This window comes from Macaca mulatta, chromosome 7, assembly GCF_049350105.2.
Source record: "Macaca mulatta isolate MMU2019108-1 chromosome 7, T2T-MMU8v2.0, whole genome shotgun sequence".
Classification (NCBI taxonomy): Eukaryota; Metazoa; Chordata; class Mammalia; order Primates; family Cercopithecidae; genus Macaca; species Macaca mulatta.
Window position 1 is genome coordinate 180,426,889 of NC_133412.1, and position 22,536 is coordinate 180,449,424.

Sequence of the window (22,536 nt, forward strand, 5' to 3'; positions counted from 1 at the left end):
TCCACTATATCTAGTAGAAACTCTCATTGAGAGCCATAATCAAACATTATTTGTTTATGGATCATACCTCAAAACTGAAATTGTTTTTCATAATGGCTATACCATTCTACATTTCCACAATTGTGGAAAGCAGTATAAAGGCTCCTAAAATAATTAAAACCAGAAATATTATATGACCAGTAATCCTGTTTCTGGGAGTATAAGCAAAGGAGATGAAATTACCACCTTGTAAAGATATCTGCATCACATCCTATGTTTATTGAAACACTGTTTAAAATGGCCAAGATATGGAAACAATCTGAGTGTCAGCAGGTAGACAAATGGATAAAGACCATGTGATATGCATGCACAATAGAATACGATTTAATGTTATAAAACAAGAAGATGCTGACATTTGCCACAAGAGGGATCGATTCCCATAACCACTAACAGTGCACACTACCCATTATAGCTCTTCTCTAGGGGATGACAGATCCTTATTCAGTAGTAACCACTGGCTATGATGGGAAGGCAGCTTTTGTGTACTGCTGAATTTTTCAGCATAACACATCAATGTCTGAAAATATTCTGCTGTGTCTGCATGTGATAAAGTAGAGTCTTATATTGGAGGTAAAATTAAAAGTGCATGAGTCTTCTAGACACCAAGTCATAGGATGATCATGTCTGTTTCCTTGAGGATGTGAACCATAGGTCATACACACTCGTTGGAGTACTTTTGACAAAAGATGTTCCAGGGGTATAACTTACTTGAACTGGGCGGAGACTGCACAGGTGAAGCAGGTGGTCAATGAGGGCACTTCCAGTCTAGGGCTGACTCCTGTAGGTGCTCCTAGGACAGGGCACTTAAAGATATAGAGACTAAATCCCTGTCAGTCACATGCAGCCACAACCATCCCTATAGGCCATGTCTGACATCTGAAACACACAACTCGGGCACAGTCGCCCGACAGAGGAGAAGACATAACAATGTTGTCTTCTTTATTAACACAACTCTGCATTCCTCTAAGACCTTAGCCTTTACTAAGGAGAAAGTGATCAGCTTTTTCATGCCCCATGTTGATTCCATCTGAGAGCTTGAAGAAAAATCGTGATGTGGCACAGCTTTTTCTTTATAAGAGAGAGAGAGACTGAGGTCAGACTCCCCTGCATTTGAAAGTTTTATTGTTGTCTTTTTTTTTCCAGCTGAATTGAAGCACTGCCTTGTCAAAAACTACAGCCATTATGGTTAATGAACGCTTCTTTACTTTGATATTTCAACTTGTGACCTATGAACTTCAATTGACTCACGCAAATCTCAGTAGAATAATTACAAAATAACTCTCTAATTCATGAGTGTCAGTCCAATACTACCCTGTCCTTACTGCCAACAATCTTCTGGAAATGTTGAAGAAGAAATAAATAATAAATTCAATTTTAAAATTAAAATTATCAAAACTTTCAGAAACCCATGAACACTCTTTACCAAAGGTATGGCCACTAGTGCATATGACCTCTGGTCCACTCCCTTAGGGCACAGCCATAATAACCCTATGACTTAATATCTGAAGGTCCATGCATTACTTATTTTACCTCCCATATTAGAATCTGCTGTGTCAATGCAGACCTAACAACTATTTTAAGAGATTGATATTTCATCTGTTAGTTTGTTTTCACGCTGCTAATAAGACATACCTGAGCCTGTGTAATTTATAGAGGAAAAGTTTATTGGACTTACAGGTTCACATGGCTTGGGAGGCCTCAAAATCATGGCGCAAGGCAAGGAGGAGCAAGTCATATCTTACATGGGGATAGCAGCAGGCAAAGAGAGGGCTTGTGCAGGGAAACTCCCATTTTCAAAACCATCAGATCTCCTGAGACTCAACCAGTATCACAAGGACAGCCCAAGAAAGAACTGCCTCCATGATTCAATCACCTCCCACTGGGTTCCTCCCATGATAACTGGGAATTGTGAGATATACAGTTCAAGATGAGATTTGAGCAGGGGCACAGCCAAACTACATGATTCCACCCCTAGCACTTCTCATATATTATGTCCTTACATTTCAAAGCTGTTCATGAATTTCCAACAGCCCCCCAAAGCCTTAACTCATTTGAGCCTTGACTCAAAAGTCCACAGTCCAAGGTCTCATGTGAGACAACACAAATCCCTTCCATCTATGAGTCTGTAAAATGAAAACCAAGTCAGTTAATCCCTAGATACAATGGGGGTACAGGTATTGTGTAAATACAGCCGTTCCAAATGGGAGAAATTGGCCAAAACTACAGGTCCCAGGCAACTCTGAAATCCAACTGGGCAGTCAAATCTTAATGTTCTACAATAATATTCTTTGACTCCAGGTCTCAAATCCAGGTTAGCTGATGCAGAGGTGAGTTCCCATGGTCTTGGGCAGTTCTGTCCCTGTGGCTTTGCAGGGCACAGTCTCCCTCCTGGCTGCTTTCACTGGCTGGCATTGAGTGTCTGTGGCTTTTCCAGGCACACGGTGCAAGCTATCAGTCGATCTACCATTCTGAGTCCTGAGTTCTGGAAGACAGTGACTTTCTTCTTACAGCTCCACTAGGTGGTGCCCCAGTAGGGACTCTGCATGGGATTTCTGATCCCACATTTCCCTATCGCACTGGGAGTAAAGGCACACGACACAAGGCCTGCTTGATTTTTGTATTTTTTATAGAGATGGGTGTTTGCCATATTGGCCAGGCTGGTCTTGAACCCTTGACCTCAGAAGATCTGCCTGCCTAAGCCTCCCAAAGTGCTGGAATTACATGCCTGAGCCACTGTGCCTGGCCAAGATTAATATAACTATGAAATTTAATGATGTATTTGAAAACTCCATGGTCATGCAAACACATATACACACACAACAGCCCAGCAAAGACACATACATGTGCCCATGCCAAAGTAAACATACACCTAAACACCAAAACAACACACTCATTTGTTTCACATTATTCTTATTATTTAATCGAATTTAAATTTTGTTTGCAGTTTGAGGCCGTAGTACAAAATAATGCTTTTCTACGTGTATGTCTGCCGATTCCAATATTAAAAAGACAAATATATTTAAATACATGTTTTGGTAACACTGAGTGTCAATGCCATTCTTGTCAAGTATGTCACTTAAATGTGCAATGGTATGTATTTTGAATATCAGTCTATTATTAATAAATTGAATGACTAATAAGACAAACATCACTTTTAAAATCGTATTACATTATGTGTTGAATTTAGATGGTAGTTTTCAAACTAGGCAGAATAAAACTTTTTTATTTGACAACTTTTGAACAAAAACATTTTTGGAATGAATATTGAGTACAGACTCTAGTCTTTATTTGCCAATATGCCTTTTATAACAGAGAACATCCAGCAATACGAAACTGAACCCAGCCCATGCTTTCCAGGAGTCACTCACAACGGCAGCTTCCTAGAGCGTGGTCTGAGAGGGTGCAAGCACATGGGGATTTGGACTTCATCATCAAAACACTAGTGAGCCGCAGGCCTGAGCACACAGAGGGCAGCAGTAACTGCAGACCCCACTCTGTGGCACTTAGGGAAGGGAGGAGATGGGATGGGGGTGATGTCGGCAGGACCCTAGAATATGGTGAGGAGGGCAGAGAGTCTGCCGGTAGATGAGAATACTGTAAGGAGAACCGTTATCCTCCTAAACCTGGTTGGCTTCCGTGATTATGAAGAGAAAGGAACTGTTCACCAGACTTGGAGGTCAGAAAGTAAGGGGACATTCTTTTCCCTGTATGGAGACTGAGGAAGATAAAAGACTTTCAATGAAAAAGGGAAGTTGGAGAAATAGTCTGAAAAACAGGACACCAGAAGCCAACCAAAGCGGAGAACAAGAGCCTTTAAAGTGCTGTTTAATTTCTACAAACAGCAGATGAAAGAAAAATAAACCAAACACCAAGCATATGCTGAGTTAAAGCTAGAAAGCAAATACAATTGCTTGACAATCACAGCACAAAACCCCAAAACTCTATTCATGGAAACCGTCCGTATTGAGGATACACATTTTTTTAAGACAGGGTCTCCCTCGGCCAACCAGGCTGGAGTGTGACAATCACTGCTCACTGCAGCCTCAACTCCCCAGGCTTAAGGGATCCTCCCACCTTAGCCTTCCAAGCACCTGGGAGCACAGGTTTTTTTTCTTTTTTGTATGGAAAGGATCTCACTATGTTGCCAGGCTCTTCTAAAACTCCTGAGCTCAAATGATCTGCCTGCCTCAGCTTCCCAAAGTGCTGGGATTACAGGTGTGATTTTAAATTTTTAATCTTTTAATAATAGTATCATTTTTAATAAATAAAATATAAAAATAACTTATTTTAAAAATTGTTCTGAGAGATCATTGTTAGTATTACCCAGAAAATACACAGCATTAAAAGTTGAATTGGGCCAGGTGCAGTGGCTCACACCTGTAATCCCAGTACTTTGGGAGGATGAGGCAGGTGGACCATCTGAGGTCTGAAGCTCGAGACCAGCCTGGCCAACATGGCGAAACCCTGTCACTAGTAAAAGTACAAAAATTAGCGAGGCGTGGTGGCAAGTGTCTGTAATCCCAGCTACTCTGGAGGCTGAGGCAGGAGAATTGCTCGAACCCTGGAGGCGGACGTTGCATTGAGCCAAGATTGTGCCACTGCACTCCAGCCTGGATGAGAAGAGAGAGACTAGATCTAAAAAAAGAAAAAAGATAAAGAAAAAAGGTAGAATTAAATCCCTGTTCTGGCTGGATTGCAGTGGCTCACGTCTGTAGTCCCAGAACTTTGGGAGGCCGAGGTGGTCGGATCACGAGGTCAAGAGATTGAGACTATCCTGGCCAACATGGTGAAACCTCGTCTTTACTAAAAATACAAAAATTAGCTGGGCTTGGTGGCGCGTGCCTGTATTCCCAGCTACTCAGGAGGCTGAGTCAGGAGAATCACTTGAATCTGGGAGGAGGAGGTTGCAGTGAGCCGAGATGGCACCACTGCACTCCAGCCTGGTGACAGAAGACGACTCTGTCTAGGAAAAAAAAAAAAAATCCCTCGTGTAAATTAATGTATTGTAGGTAAGAAATCATGGATTTACAAGGAATTAATGGTGAGAAATCCTGGGGAAGACTTTTGCTTGCCCAGGCCAGGAGTCACCAAAGGCTAAAAGGAAACCACAGTCTCACAGGCTCCTGATGTGGAGCAGCCTCCTAAGAGAATCCTGATGTCCTGAGCGCCCCTTGGTGGTTCTGAGCGCCCACTCATGTCCTGGTGGTTCTCAGCACCCCACTGGTGTCCCGGTTGCCCCCTGGTGGTTCTGAGTGCCCCCTGTTGCCATTGTCTTTCAGTTTCCCTATGTTCTCCTCCGCAGATAGAGCCTGCGCATTGTCACACTTTCATCTTTAACCCAGATTAACTACACTGCTGAGAAAGGAAAGTGTGCATCCTGGAAGTACGTATGTCCTTTCAGTTGAATCTTAATAATTCAGTCGTCTTTTTTTTCCTCTGGGCTGTGACCTATACACAGAGTCTCCAGAAATGGAACTGAGGCTTTCCCTTTTCTGGCTAGTCTGGTAATTATAGGATTATTACCCTATTGGCTAATTTGACCCATTTTCATGGTAAAGGAAGGCTGCTGGGAGGGGTCTGTAATGGAGATGGACCAACTTCCTCCACATAGATAAGGTTCCACAGATGTCTTTCTCCTGGATGGTCTATATAGAGAAATTTCTGTGTGTATTTCTCAGAGACTAGGTCTTTCAATAACTTAGCCATATCGATCTACGTCGATATTCATGCAAAGAACCTGGAGGTTCTAGGTCAGGTATGTCATTTGTGTTTATTTAGTTCAGATTTACATTACACAGCCAGGCTCATCTAAATTGCCACATGCTTGGTCAAACACGTTGGGACAGCAGCTGAATGTAGTCATCAAATTGATCTAGGAGAAACCTGCGTCCAATACACTGTTTATTGGAGCTGAGAGCAACATCACTGACTCACTAAAGTGGACATTTCTTCCCTGAAAAAGCTTCCCTACCAAGTATAGTAAGGAGCTGATACGGAGCCACTGTGGGGTTGAATTTCTTCCTGTCAGCCGGTCATGCAGGGTGTTTGTTGGGGACCAGCCTCAACACCACCCGTAGGGTACTTGAAGTCTGGTGGCGATGAAGGAATGAGAAGAGACAAGTTAAGAGTGTAAAAAGGTTGGGGGTCAGGGGGCCAGTGTAATTTGGAGGCTGCAAAGACATTGAACTTTGGTCTCTACACTATTTATTGGGTATAATTACTTAGATCTAAGGAGCAGATGTTTAGGGGTGAAACGGTAAAAAGGAGGCGGTGCTCAACCAGCATATATTTAATTACTGATTTTCTTTTTAAGTTATTGGAGAGCAGCTGCTGGGAGTGGGCTTAACTAGGAGCTGGCAAGTCTGGCCACATTTTAATGTTTTAAAGGAGTGTCTTTTGTTTGAGCACAGTGTTTATAGATAAGAGAGCAGGTCACACTCTGGTCATGGGAATGTGATGGCAATAAGGAGGTTTTCCTCTTCAGAGGCCTCTTGTGGCTTTCCACAACTTATCGTCTCATACTTTTATGGCCAGTTTATACAGGCACCCCATAAGCCTTTTTCCCAACAGTGTTTTGAATGATGTAGACTTTTATCCACAGACGGTAATGATTCCCAGTGTCGTTGAAATGGCTGGCAGCCCCCAATCCTGTTTCTCCCTTCAACTCACCTGAATGTCTCCGAGAACCCCACGAACCTCGGAACTCTCTTTCATGGATGACTCTGAGCATTGTCAATCTGCTCAGTGCTACAAACAGAGGATATAACTTACGGAGGATTCTCAGCCCAGTAACATGCTGGGCACATAACATAGGACACATATTCAAGATGGTCAATTCATGTCAGTGCCAATTAATATTTAATTGAAGGGACATGATTTCCAGTGCATTGGAGTTTAAAAACTTCATGATTCTTGGCAATACAGCAATAAACTGAATGGTTTGCAGAAGTGAGCTCATCGTTAGCAGAAAACTGCCTACTCCCACGAAGGCAGTCTCTTCAACTAAAGCACCCAAAATGTGGTGTCCTCAGATCTTGTGAAAATTAATTTCCTGTAGTAAAGAAACAGGAAAGCTATTCTCAAAGTATTGGAAGAATCTTATCAGAAACATTACCAACACAGCAGTGAAATTTCAGTATGTCAATTCTTGGGTTTATGTTTGACAACTCAAGGAGCAATCAATACATTTATACAGAGGGAATTTTTACCTATTCACTTAGTAGCCTAGAATTCACTCAAAGAAAATATTCTATTGGATCTCAAATTTAACAGATCTCTGTAACCTGAAGAAGTTTTCTTAACAGATTCTTTTTCTCTGTACTTGCATAAATGTAAGAAAAAACCACACAGTATATATTTGTGCATGAGTGATCTATAGAAGTCCTTGGCATATTAATGAAATTTCATGGAAACATGATAACTTTATAACTTACTGTGAACTCACACTTCACTGGTTTCAAACATTTCTCACCCATGTGATGGAGCAGTGGGTGCCTCTGAGAATATGCTGATTTTTGGACTGAACATGTTCTCCACTCTTCACTCGACTTCATGGTTCCTCTCTCATACAGATGTGTCTGTGATGGAAAACCGCACGCTGATATTCAGCAGATTTTCCTCTTATGAGATTCATATTCACTCTTTCTTTCTCTCCATGTCTCTCTCTATTTTTCTCCATTTTTCTCCTGTCATTACTCTTTATTAATGAACCTCCTGAATACTGTCAACAGCCTCTATCTCATTCTGCCAATCTTCTGCCTCAAAGAAAATTGGGGGCACACTCATCCTTGCCCAGGATGGGAAATCTTATATTTAGCCAAGATGGGAAAACTTCCACAAGATTTATTAGAGCCTCATACGAAAAACTATGAGAAAACATTATTTGTTTTTGGATTATACCTCAAAACAAGAATGCTTTTTCATAATAGCTCTGGCATTTTATATTCCCACCATTATGCAAAGGAGTATGGAGGCTCCAAACAAATTAAAACAGAAATACCAAATGACCAGTGATCCAGCTTATGGAACTATACCCAAAGGGGATGAAATTACCACCTGTGAAGATACCGCACTCCTATGCTTATTGCAGCACTATTCTCAGCAGCCATGATATGGAAACTAAGTGTTTGCCAATGGACAAATGGATAAAGACAATGTGGTATATGTACACAATATAGCATTATTTTGCCTTGTAAAATAAAGAGATGCTGCCATTTTCCACAAGCCAAATGTATTCCCACAACCACTACCAGTGTTTTCTACCCAATGCAGCTCATCCCTGGGATCTGGCAGATCCAGATCCAGTAGGAAGGACTGGTTGTGATGGAGTGGCCAGAGACAGTGTAGGTGAGGCACAGGGTCAGTGTGGACTCTTCAGGTCCAGGGCTGACTCCTGCAGCTGCTCCTGGGACAGGGCATGTGAGTACATGGAGAATCAGTCCCTGTGAGTCACGTGTACCTACACTCACCCCGTAGACCCACGTCTGACTTCTGAGACAGTCACCCTGGGGAGCTGTCACCAGGTACAGAAGTAGACAAAATAATGTCATCTTCTTCATGAACACAACTCTGCATTCCCCCAGATACCTCAGCCCTGCCTGAGGGGAGAGCTATTAGCTTCCACAGCCCAAAAGCATTTTATACCCTGGAGCTTGAAAAATAATATGGATGTGGCACCGCTTTGCACTTATAGGAGAGAGGGCAGAGGTCAGACTCTCCCTTGATTTGAATACGTTTTATTGTTGTGCCTATTTTCTTGCTGACATGAGTTACCTGATTGACAAAAACTACAGCCATGACAGGTCATAAAATTTGCTTTATTCTGATTTTCTCACCTGTGACATTTGAATTTCCATATCAAGTGAGCGATGTGAGGTCAAAATTAGTTTGTGGTGCAGAGTGATGGGCATGGACATAGCAGATTACCGAGGCTGCATTCACAACCTAGGTAACTGTTATGTTTTATTTTAATTAGGAAACACTTCTGTACATTCCTTATATTTATTAAACTCCTGTTGAGAAACTTCAACTAATGTTATAGCTTGATGGATCCTACCCAATAATAAAACTAAAGGTTTTCAAACAGGAATTCCTACTACAATATTAGTTTTACTTTAGGACAAATGTTTTCACCTCATTTGAAATTGGCCCAGATGCACTGATTAGAGCGTGTCAGTTAAGACACAATCAGGAAATGAGTTCACATGTTTCTGGAGCAGGACATGGCTTTGAGACGCTTTGCAAACAAAGTGGTTCCTCACGTCTTCTGGAAAATCCATAAAAATGGGCAAGTCAAGGACCGCTTAGAAGCACTCTTCCATCCCATATTCTTGACTAATGTAAAGGTGGAAGTCAGTGCAGAAAAAGAGATAACATGAAAGCTAAAGAGAGTGTTGTACCAGTTCAGTGCGCCAAACCTGTCATCTTAACATAGTGTATGATCTTATCTGAACTGTCAGGAGGTAAATTTCCTGAGAGATTCAAAAATGTCTTTATCAAATATCAACATTTCCCCACCAAATTTAAGTTAAAAAAATGGAAAACTCTTAGTTGTCTACTTGACTCAGATGATCTGTGTCAGATAATTTCAAATGAATATTAATTCAATTTATTTGTTAAACTCTCCTACATGGTAGAGCTGAATTGAATACAGACTTAAATCAACACATGCAGGAAATTTTAAGACACCTGAGGTTATGTCCTGCTCATGTGTAAATTAGTTAAAAACAAAATCCTGGAAAATCTGTGAAGGTGGGACTTACCGAGGAACCCAGGCTCAGGGGCCTTTGGACACTTTTGGGTAGATTTTCTTCAGATTCCATTCTCCATGGAATTAGAACAAGTTTCATTTACTGTCTGCTGTTTTTCTCAATGACTTGAAGTAATTCCTTGACAAAAGTCTACAGCCTGTTCAATCCATAAACAGATTTTGTGTTTCCAACCTGTGATATGCCGATGTTTTCATCATTTAACTGAAACACACCCACTACAGGAAAAAAAAAAGTTATAAAGCAATTCTGTTAGGCGTTTCCTTTGCTCAAATGCTAAACTGCTATTACCATCTACAATATTCTGTAACTGCTGGAAAAATGGCATTGCTACATAGAATTAATCACATATTTAAAAACTACTTTTTGTATTTATTTTTTAATTTCATAAACGTGGAATGTTTATTTTTTCCATTTATTTGTTTTATCTCTATTTTTTTTACCAGTGTTTTGTAGTTTTTCTAGTAGAGATCTTTCATCTCATTGGCTTAGCTACATTCCTAGGTATTTAGTTGTCTTGGTGGCTATTGGGAGAGCATATTCTTGATTCCACTCTCCGCCAGAAGGTTTTTAGTGTATAGAAATGTTACTATGATTTTTGTACATTGATTTTATATCCTGAAACATTCATAAACTAATTTATAAATACTAGGGACTTTTGACAGAATCTTCAACATTTCCTAGATACACAATTATGTCATCACTGAAAACAGATAGTTTGCATTCTTCTATTTCTTTTATATGGATGCCTTTTACTTCTTTACCTTACCTGATCTGGTTAATACTTCCAGTACTATACTGAATAGAAGCGTTGAGAGCAGGCATCCTTATCTTGTTTCTGTTCTTAAGGAAAATGCTTCCAGTGTTTGCCCATTCAATATGATGTTGGCTGTGGGTTTGTCATAGATGGCTCATTAGATTGAAGTGTGCTTCTTCAATGCTTATACTTTTGAGGGCTTTTTTTTTTTAACATAAAGGGATGTAAGATTTTATTGAAAGCTTTTTCTCCATCTTCTGGGATACTACAATGGTTTTTGCTTTTGATTCTGTTTATGTAGTGAATCACATATATTGATTTGCATAGGTTAAAGCAGCCATGCATCTCTGGAATAAAGCATACTTGATTGTGGTGTGTCAATTTTTTGATATACTACTGGATTTGATTTCGTACGTTGAGAATATTTAAGCCTATTATCATGAGAAGTATTTGTCTTGAGTTTTCCTCTCTTGTGTCTCTGCCATATTTTGGTATAAGACTGATGCTGGCTTCATAGAATTAGTTGAGAAGAGTCTCTATGCCTTGAGTTTCTTTGAGTAGTTTCAGTAGAATTGGCATCTTTTCCAGGTTTCTTTTTCTTGGTAGGTTATTTATTATTGATTCAATTTTAGAAGTTGGTATTGCTCTATTTAGGGTTTCAGTCTCTTCCTGATTCAATCTTGGGAGATTTTGTGTTTCCCCAAATTTACGCATTTCCTCCAGATTCACTAATATGTGTGCATGAAGTTTATAGTATCTGGAGAATTTTTGTATGCTTCTGGGGTCAGTTGTAATATTCCCTTTGTCATTTCTGATTGTACTTATTTGGATCTTCTTTTTCTTTATCTTTGTTAATCCAGCTAGGGGGTCTATCAATCAATATTATTTATTTAACAAAGAAGAAACTCTTAGGTTTATTAATATTTGGTTTGCCTTTTTGTATCTGAATTTCATTAAGTTATTCTCTAATTTTATTTTTTTCTGCCAGCTTTGAGATTTTTTAGTTCATTTAGGTGTGAAGTTAAGATTACTAATTTGAGACCTTTCTAATTACATGATGAAATCATTTAAGGTTATCAGTTTTTATGGTGCCCAAATAAATTATCAGATTCAATGCTATTCCTATCAAACTACCAGCATTATTTTTACAGCATTAGAAGAAAAACTTCTTAAAAATTTTATGGAATAAAAAAAGAACTTTAAAAACAAAAGCAATCTTAAGTGACAAAAATACTGTCAAAGGTATCCCACTATAAGACATCACATTGTACTATAAAACCACAGAAACCAAAATAGCTTAGTACCTGTACAAAAACAGATGCATAGACCGCTGAAAGAGAAAACAAAACTCTGAAATAAAGTTGCACAACTACAACCATCTGATCTTACACCAGGACACTAAAAACATGCAATGAGGTAATGTATCCCTATTCAATAAATCGTTCTGGGATAACTGGCTAGCCATATGCAGAAGATGAAAGCTACATGTCTACCTTTCACCATTAACAAAAATTAACAAAAAAAATGGAGTAAAGATTTAAGTACAAGACCTCAAACTATAAAAATCTTGGAAGACAACCTAAGAAATACTCTTCCCAAATTGTTTTTGGCAAGAAATGTTTGGCAAAGTCCCCAAAAGCAATTGCAGCAAATGGAAATTCTGTATGTGGCACTTGATAAAATCTGAGTTTTTACACAGCAAAAGAAACTATCAAGAGAGTAAGCAGAGAGCCTACAGAATGGGTGAAGATATTCACAAACTATGCGTCTGATGGAAGTTCAATATCCAGGTGCTGTAAGAAATGTAAATCAACAATCAAAAACAAAATAACCACATTTACACAATAGGCAAATGACATGAGCATAAACTTCTCAAAAATATATAAACTGGCCAGGATACATGAAAAAAATGGTTAGCATCACTAATCAACAGATAAATGCAAATCAAAACTGCAAAGAGATGCTATCTCATACCGGTCAAGATCAGTACTACTAAAAAGTCAAAAATTAACAGATTCTGGGTAGGTTGCGGAGAACAGGAGACACATATACGGTGTTGGGTGGAATGTGAATTAGTCCAAGCACTGTGGAAAGCAGTCTGGAGAGCTGCAAAATATTTAAAGCAGAGCTACCATTTGGCCCAGTCATCTCATAAGTGGGTATATGCACAAAAGAAAACAAATCATTCTACCAAAAAATACACCCACTTTCATGTTTATTGCTATGGTATTCTTAATACCTAAGACAAAAAACCAACCTGCGTGTCCATTAATGGTGGATTGGATAAAGAAAATACAATATATTGACACCATGGAATGCTATGCAGTCATAGAAAAATAATGTCTTTTGTGAAACTTGGGTGCAGCTGGAAGTCAAAATTCTAAGCAAACTGATGAAAAAAGAGATAATGAGAGTCAATGGGACATGACTCTGGCATTGTGGGTGTGTCTGTGTGTAAAATTGAGAAAAGAACTCACCTGGATACATAAACTCTTAAAATAGCCAAGTCTGGAGCCAATCATATCCCAGTTTCCATTTCGTTAGGTTTTATTTTGCTGATTTTTAGTGAGCTAAATTTGCTTTTCTTTACTCTTAGCTAACATAACTACACATCCTGATTTAGAGGCATGACAATAAAAATGTCATATTTGAAGCTTACAAGTCCCTTACAAGCTTACTGGTCCTCTCAGGGGGAGGTCGACCAAGGATATCGCACCCTAATGGTATTTACTTTAGACCGCAGTCCCTGAGCTTTACTCCTTCATAGAATTTCATAGAATTACTCTCTTAACCATGTTAATTATCCACAAGTGTGTTGACTCAGAGCTTCTGTTGTGAATTCTATACTAAATAAACGCCTGGAGCATGAGCTGCTCAGGACCGCTGCTGCCATTCTTTTTTTTTTTTTTTTTTTTAATTGATTTGCATATTTTTTTCTTTTTTTTTTATTATTATACTTTAAGTTCTAGGGTACATGGGCATAACGTGCAGGTTTGTTACATATGTATACTTGTGCCGTGTTGCTGTGCTGCACCCATCAACTCGTCAGCACCCATCAACTCATCATTTACATCAGGTATAACTTCCAGTGCAATCCCTCCCCCCTCCCTGCTCCCCATGATAGGCCCCGGTGTGTGATGTTCCCCTTCCCGAGTCCAAGTGATCTCATTGTTCAGTTCCCACCTATGAGTGAGAACATGCGGTGTTTGGTTTTCTGTTCTTGCGATAGTGACAGACTGGATTAAGAAAATGTGGCACATATACACCACGGAATACTATGCAGCCATAAAAAAGGATGAGTTTGTGTCCTTTGTAGGAACATGGATGCAGCTGGAAACCATCATTCTCTGCTGCCATTCTTTACAGGACTCTCCTTGGAGTCAGTCAGCGGCCTCGGACCCTCAGCTGAACTGGCAAAGCGGAATACCTGTGTCAGTGTACGTTTTAGTCACCCGCCGCCGAATCAGGGGTCTGCAGGAACAGCCGCCCGCAGCTAGCGCCCTCTTGTGAGGAGCCATACTCAGTTCTAGTCAGGAATCTTCCTCAGGTTCCTGTCCTGAGTCTGACTGGAGAAGACTCACCAGGAAGCCTGAGCTTCCTCAGGACTCTGATCGTGGCGACCATGGTTGGGAACTTCTCATCTCCTCGGTAAGGATCGTCTGCATTTTGTACATATGAGAATAGGTTTTCATATTAAAACAATCATTTAAAAAATATGTAGAGATGACATTAGTAATCAGAGAATTCTGAACTCAGAGAGGTTCACTAGAGGAACTGTAGAAAGATGACGTCCCACATCCTGACAGGAAATCAGCCTCCGTGTGCACCGGCCTCTGGGTTGACTCTGATCAGTGGGTCCCGAGCGCCCCCTGCCGCTGATTTCCCCCCGCGTTCCTGCAGGGAGGTTTGTGTCTGGGCTCACACTGACCTCCCCTCACTGTGTCTCTCGCACAGTAATAGACAGCCGTGTCCTCAGCTCTCAGGCTGTCCATTTGAAGATACAGTGTGTTCTTGGCGTTCTCTCTGGAGATGGTGAATCTGCCCTTCACGGAGTCTGCATAGTATGTGCTACCACCAGTATAACTAATACCTGAGACCCACTCCAGCCCCTTCCCTGGAGCCTGGCGGACCCAGTGCATGTTGTAGTCACTGAAGCTGAATCCAGAGGCTGCACAGGAGAGTCTCAGGGACCCCCCAGGCTTTGCCAAGCCGCCCCCAGACTCCACCAGCTGCACCTCACACTGGACACCTGCAAACAAAAAGACACCAAGGTCAGAAACGCCAAACATATCCACTGTTCCTCTCACTCATGTCTCCTCACGCACAGTATTTCTACTTCACTCTCAATTACCTTTCAAAAGAGCAACAAGGAAAACCCAGCTCAGCACAAACTCCATGGTGTGTTCTGTGTTTAGTGCTGATCGCCGAACAGAAACACCTGGGAATTCTGGGGCTGGGCTCCTCTCCCAGAGCTGCAGGGTCAGGGCTGGGCTGCTTTTCATCAGAAGAGGGAGGGACCTATTTGCATGTCTCTTGCTATATAGCAAGCTCTGGGGTGGGGCGGCTGAGGAGAGGGCAGTGCTCAGAGTAGAGGAGAGTATCCCGGAAAACACTGGAGTCAATTCTATCTCTCAGGAAATATAGCTTCAGATTATGTGATTGTGTCTTGATAATCATTTAGTATTCATCATCTTATTTAATTTTTACATACTTGTAGAATATACTTAACACAAGTGTGAATGTCACAGTTTTAGAGAAGATAATTACATGCAGAACAGAGCAGCTGTGCAATGTGTCCAATATCACACATCTGGACAGAGTTAGCCCTAGTATCTGTGCCTGTGACTCTAAACGCTGGAGGAGTCGGCTCCCCTGAGACAGCTCCAGGGTGGTGTGGGACATGCCTAGAGGGGGTTTCAGGATGTCCCACCTGTCATAACAACTTTATGTAATTTTGCCATTTGTAGTGTTTACCTGAAATATACACTCAGTGTTCACATGTGTGTGTTGTCAGGAGTCCGTGATTATTCAAGTATCAGTATTTATCTCTTTCTTGGTTTTTCTCAGTCAATATATTCATTTTTGTTACTGCTTTAATAAAATCAATTAATAATGGAAACAAATTGATAGTGCAGCATTTGGGAAATGTTGATAGATGTGTGCAGTCATTGAATCAGCACTTCAATCATGCTGTTAGCAATTAAATTAACCTCTATTTTTTTCTCTCACTTCTCTGTAATTTCATTTCACCACCTTGTTACTCTTACCACCCTTTTCTCAGAAAATTCAGATCTTCTTCATGTTAATTTACAATAGTTGCATCTTCTACAATTCATACAAATAAAATCACATGAGATTTACTGTGAATTCTTCAGCTTCCTTCACGCACCACAATTATTTTATAATATCCTCATGTTCTTATGTGAAGGAGGCATGCCTTGATTTCAACGGTTCATCATATTTTGTTACATTAATATTTCTCAAATTGTTTGACAATGCACCAAATAATGGTACTTGATATGTTATCTCAGTTTCTGAATTTTATTTAGATATTAGCTACTAAGCATTATAATGTAAAAATTGAGAAATTAATCTTATTCTGACCTTGTTAACAAAAATCATGAATAACTACAAAAAATAAACCCTTCAACATATCTGAGTTGATGTTACAGAGAAAAACAAATCCCTGTATTCTGAGAAAATAGGGGCCTGCAGTGAGAACTAGGGTCCACTTATTAGAGTAACTGGGGCAGATGCCACTCATTAGAGTAACCGGGGCAGATGCCACTCACAGCATCATATGGAAGAAGGAAAAAGCTAACCTGGAAAGGTTTCATGAGTTTTGAGGACGTGTGTGCTAATGGTGTGTGAATGTGAAACTCCTGGCACTTGCAGGCTTTTCCTACAGAATTGGGGAAATCCCCAGACAACTCACCCACCTGCTGTCCTGTGGTGTGGACTGGGGAGGAAGAACAGCAGCTCCGTTCAATGCTGAATCCCCCTTCACTATATGTGGGAGACATTTATTAAATCTTGTGTCCTTTAGGCACTGGTAGAATCAACTAGAACACAAAGAAACAGAGGACACCACGGAAACTCTACCCAGAAACACCTCCCATCTCTTTCCTGAGGAATGAAATCCTGAATCTGTCGTGTAAGGACAGTGGGTCAGAAGCTGAGGACACTGATGAAAATCCACTGTGGCTGGGAAGAGACACTCTGATACTGGGAAAGGGAAGGAACAGAAACCCTTGTAAGGCCATGCTTCAGAGCCAGTCACACCACCCATAGCTAAGAAGGAGGCTTAGTCAGAAGGTTGGAGAATGTGCCCCTGTGTCCAAGCCCCTTCACCACACAAACAATCACCAAGTAAAAGTGTCAGCAGGATGCACCTGCCACAGCTGAAAGAGGCTCTCTGGGAGAATGAAATGTGAAAACCCAAAGCCAAACAGGGACACAAAAGCAGGTATTGCTGGAGGAACCTGAAGCTTTTGTGAACAGGAGAAGCTGACTTCAACTGTGATAGCCATTGCAACCATACACTTGAAATCCAACCCTGAGTAGACTCACAGAAATGTGGTTAATAAAGGTCCAACAGAATGTAATATGTGATCATCTCCTGGAAGAAAAAAATAAATGCAAGAAAATAAATTACAAGCGAAATGTAAACTGAAATTATACATGCATTTCATTTTTATAAAAATGTGAAAGCAAATAAAATTATATCATTAAAAAAAATCCTGAGACAATTTGTCAGCAGATTCGTGTTTCAGGGCACATGTTAGCAAAGTTTCTCTGCGAGTAGCCATGGGATATGCACTCAAAACATAGATCTATACAAAGAAATTAAGATTGTAAAAAAAGGGAAAATCAAGATGAAGTGCAGTTATTATCTCTGTAATTGCTATAACATACAACTATATAAAGCGATAAAAATATATATTATATTTTATATGTAAGTGCAAACTGAGAGTAAACAAGAAGGAGTGGTGAGAAGGAGGAATTCAAAGCACACAGTTACACTATGTCTGTACTTCAGATCAAGGCCATAACAGTATCTGCATTAGAATCTAATTCCATACAATTCTTATTGTAAACCTTATGGAAGCCAATATAATATTAATAAAATGTGAATTAGATAATATTTTAATAGAGAAATAAATATCATTATGAAATGCTAATTTAAACACAAAATAACAGGAAAATAATATTAACTTTAAAATAGAATTTATTGTAGTTGATTTAAAAAAGCATGGCCCAACTATTAGCTGCGTACAAGGAAGTTACTGTACATTTCCACAAATAGAAAAGATAAAGATGGTAAATGATGGATGATGAAAATATGAACCAAAAGAAAGTTATAATTGCTGTGTAAATTTCAGACAAAGTAGACATCAAAAAATACTTTCAGGACTTAACAGGGATATTACATAAGATAAAGTGACCAGTTTTGTAAAAAGATGCCAAACAAGACTTAACAAATATATAATAGACGAAGAATGCCCCATTCATTGTGATTTACAGAACAAACGTGAGTAAGGAAGTAAAGATGTCAGTGAGACCATGCACGTAAGGGCACCCCGGGGACGGAGAAGCTCCTTTGTCGTCATGGAGGGCACCACTGGGAACTTCCTCTTGAATTTCTCCCTGTTACTGCTCACAACAGCCCCAGTCCTGGAGGCTGATGAACCACGATTATGCGGCAATCAGTGAAGGTGAATCCAGAGGCTTTGCAGGAGGGGCTTAGTGAACCACTGGGCTGTACAATTTTCCCCCCTCAGACTCCACCAATGAACTTCAAACAGGAATTCTGCAAACATAGATGGAACAGACTGAGAACAGCCCCATGTGGAGCAGCCACAGCTGGACCTGATTCACAAGGGCCCCTGATACTGAGGGTGATGAGGAGGGAAGCCCAGATCAGTGCAGACCCCACGGTGCGGACACTGAGGAAGGACACAGACATGGGGTGGCTCCTCACCAGGGCCTGAAGGAACAGGGGATGAGCTGCCTTTCATAAGGAGGGGAGGGGACACATTTCCGTGTCTTTCTGTTTGTGGTCATGGGTGCACCGCTCAGCATTGCTCATCCATCCTCTGTGTCTCCATTTCAGGGAGGGCAAAGACAAAGGATTCCCGGGTCTGGATGCACAGGGTTAATCTGCCTATTACTCTTTCTTCTTCTCTAATGTGGACACTGTTCAGATATGTTCATCGTAGCAAACAATTTCGACAAATATGTCCAGTAAGAACACAACATATGCATTTCCAAAGAAAATGGACATCTGTCTGTAATCAGTGCATTTAGAGCTGCAAACCACTGTTCCTGACAATGAGGCAAAGTTAAGTTACAATGAAAAAAATGCAGATCTACACCTTCTCAGGGCTGGGGTTTATAATTGCCATCATCTTTTCCACAAGACAGTTCAACACTGGATATATGTGCTTGTGTCAGGAAACAGTCAATGTGGAAATGTGTGTACTTATCTGAGTGAAGAGTTCTCATGGAGACATGTTTGTTTGTCTGAGACAAGAGTCCACATAAGGAGATGTCTGTTTTCTGAGGAAAGAGTAATTGTAAGGACATATGTGGTGGTCTGAGGGAAGAGTCCACATGGGGACATGTGTGCTTGTCTGAGGGAAGAATCCACATGAGGAAAGGTGTGTTTGTCTGACAGGAGAGCCCACATGTTGACAGGTGTGTGTACAAATCTGAGAGTAAATGCCCATTCAGGGACAGTGCATGCCTGAACTGAACTGAAGTTTGGGAAAATCTTTCTCAACCAATGAAAGAAAATAATCCTGTGGGTTATTTTCTTGCCGGGAAGAAAAAACCTGGGTCAAGTAGATAATTGATTTTTTAAATAAAATGTCTTTAGTGAATGGAAACATGGTATATGCAAATGTGGAAAATTACTTCAATCTCTGTTGCATGCATCTCATGATATCCCTACACTAACCAAAAAAGTTATTAAATAATTTTATACAAGGTGTATTTGATCCTGGGGTTAATGAACTTTTTAAATTGTATTTATTTAGATTTATATTTTCCATCACAAAATTGTGTGCTTAGACAAATTGTGTCGTGTCTCAACCATTGCATATCAGTAAAGATAGTTTCAGTGTTGTTAAACAGTGCCTTTCAAACTTATTTTATACCCACTCTCTAAATTCCTGGAATATCTCTATACGTTTCCTTGACTACAGTTTTGGCTCTTACCGAATTTCAAATAAATCAAATTATACAGTGTCATTGAAATAACTTCCCTGAAGAACGTGGGAAATGAAGTTGCTGACCTAAAGAACATTGAAAATGAGGAAATTCTATGAGTTTAAAGTGTAAAGAAATTGCATATAAACACTCTATTCTGGTAGATAAACATGTTTCCCACAAGGATACAGCTTTACATTTCTGATACTGCTGTGCATGTGTCCTGAAATTGTACAGCTAAGTAATCAAATGGCATATGGTGGGATGGGGATCCTCACTTTGCAGTGGGTGGTTATGGACAGTCAATAAAGGAGGGCTAGCAAGATCCATGTGGTAACATAGTTGGGTGGAGACATCAGTGTGTTCTCATTTTTAATGCAATAAAGTTACAGAAGATTAGATGCATAAAAGTTTCGATGTGTCCACAAATATGGGTTCATATAAACATGCCTATTTACTGGGTCAGTTGGCTGAGAGGTCCTAGAAATACTTACACCACACTAACAACACACATACCCAGTATCACAATTTTTTATTTTAATACCATTCTTTAATATCAGAAACAAGCAGTCTTTGGAAAAACGACTGATTCTATGTCTGAAAAAGGTAATATAGAAAACGTCCTTAGAATGTATTGTAATGCCAGGACACAGGGAAGTGTCCAAAAACAAAAGGATGAGGTGTGCTGTAAGGATGCAGGATCCAAAATAAATGAGCTCCCAGCACCTAATAAAACTGTGATGATTTGAACAATAAAATGAATACTGTAGCATGGATCTTCTTCAGAGAATGAAATAGACATGCATACACCAATACGGATATTAATGGATGACTAAATAGAGAAATAATGGGAAGAATAGCACATATCCCTGCAGAAGCATTCCAAATATCTCAGGTGGAGAGTCCTCCGATCAAGAAGGTGAAGCTTAAACACTCATGAGTTGATTGTGTCCTGAGATTAGAGACATGGAAAAAAATAATCACTATTAGTGTATTTTATAATGAGATTTCAGATATAATGCCAAAGACATTATCTATGGATGAATAAATTACTTGTTTTTAATCTAAATGTGTGCAAACACACACACACACACATTTTTCTGCAATGCCCACTGATAAGGGAGTAAAAGATAGTCACAGACTTTGATAAAATAATTCCAAGTCACATATTTGTTAAATGAATTCTTTTAATTCGTTAAATCACTTTTATAGCCAGTATGCAAGTAAACTTACAACTCATCAAAAGAAATGCAATTAAAAATTAACCAACTCTCAGGAGAGGCATCTTACCAAAAATATATTTATTAGGAACATGTGCATTTAAATAAAAATTAGATACCATTACTTGCCTATTAGCATGGTTAAAACACACAATTCTCATAATGATAAATGGCAATACAAATGTGGGAAATCAAGGACTATTGTGCATTGATGGTTGGAATTCAAAATGCTACATGCACAAAATGAGATTTTTTGGCATTTTTAAAATAGAGATAAAAGTAAACTTAAAATGCGAACTTGTGTTTTTGTCCTAGAATATTTACAACACTGATTCAGAAATTCATGTTTACAAAGATTTGTTCAGAGGAAGTTCTTTATCAGATTTGTTAATTTGATTCATTTTCGAATCCCTGAAATTCTCTTACAGAATAAATGCTGTATGAACAATCTCTCAAATAATTAAAATTCCTTCAACTACACATTTATATTTTTCCTTTTTTTTAATGACTTAATGCCATTTTCTAAGAAAATCTTCAATTTAATAATCTTTGTCATCTCCTCCATGCCAGCACAGCTGCCTCCTCCCTTGGGTTTCTGACACTCTCAGGATATGGGTTCTCACATTGTGTGTCTTGCACAGTAATACACGGCCGTGTCCTCAGATCTCAGGCTGCTCAGCTCCATGTAGGCTGTGTTCGTTGACACGTCCCTGGTGATGGTGACTCTGCCCTGGAACTTCTGCACATAGTTTGTGTTACCATTTCCAAGGCAGACCCATCCCATCACTCAAGTCCTTGTCCAGGGGTCTGTCGCACCCACTGCATAGCAGAGCTAGTAAAGGTGTATCCAGAAGCCTTGCAGGAGACCTTCACTGAGGACCCAGGCTTCTTCCCCTCAGCCCCGGACTGCACCAGCTGGACCTGGGACTGGGCACCTGTGGGGAGGACACAGGAGTGGATGAGAGCCCCCCTGACTGCACTCAATCCCGTCCTCATCACTGGGACTTGGCAGCCTCTCACCTGTCGCTGCTGCCACCAGGAAGAGGATCCTCCAAGTCCAGTCCATGGTGAGGAGCTGCGCTGCCTGGGGCTTCTCTAGCTGAGGGATGTGGTTTCTGGGTGATGCTCTCAGGGCTGAGACATATCCATATTGACCTCAGTGAATCTCAGGTTATTTGCATATTCATGAGACAGAGCATTTCATAGCTGAAGACCCTGATTCAGGATAAGGAAGGGAAGGTAAATGACACATCACCCTTACAAGAGTGGGATGCTGACGCTCCAAGCCCCAATCCTCCTTGAGCAAACGCAGGCTCTGCTCCGTTTACAAACTTTCGATGTCCAGAGGTCCTTTCACTGAAGACCCAGCACCCAGAGGACATGCTCCTCACTGTGATCCCGTATTTGATTAGTGCAGAGACCGCCTGGATGATTTCTGGAACCATCACTCTCCATGACACTGAGAAGGTGCCGTGACCTCATCCTAGTCCCATCAGGCACCAGCACAGCTCACTGGTGACTCTGAGAAAGTGACAGCTGATGT

The 22,536-nt window shown here is 40.3% G+C and overlaps 2 pseudogenes across 1 annotated transcript; both read right to left on the minus strand.

Moving 5' to 3' along the window:
* Nucleotides 1-6,880: 6,880 nt before the first annotated feature.
* LOC106999624 (immunoglobulin heavy variable 3-23 pseudogene) lies at nucleotides 6,881-15,046 on the minus strand (annotated as a pseudogene). Its single transcript, XR_013395305.1, has 3 exons — nucleotides 14,915-15,046; nucleotides 14,486-14,812; nucleotides 6,881-7,041 (listed from the first exon to the last, which is right to left on the minus strand). The product of XR_013395305.1 is annotated as an immunoglobulin heavy variable 3-23 pseudogene (transcript).
* A 5,905-nt stretch (nucleotides 15,047-20,951) lies between these two features.
* LOC114679702 (immunoglobulin heavy variable 1-3-like) lies at nucleotides 20,952-22,066 on the minus strand (annotated as a pseudogene).
* Nucleotides 22,067-22,536: the final 470 nt, after the last annotated feature.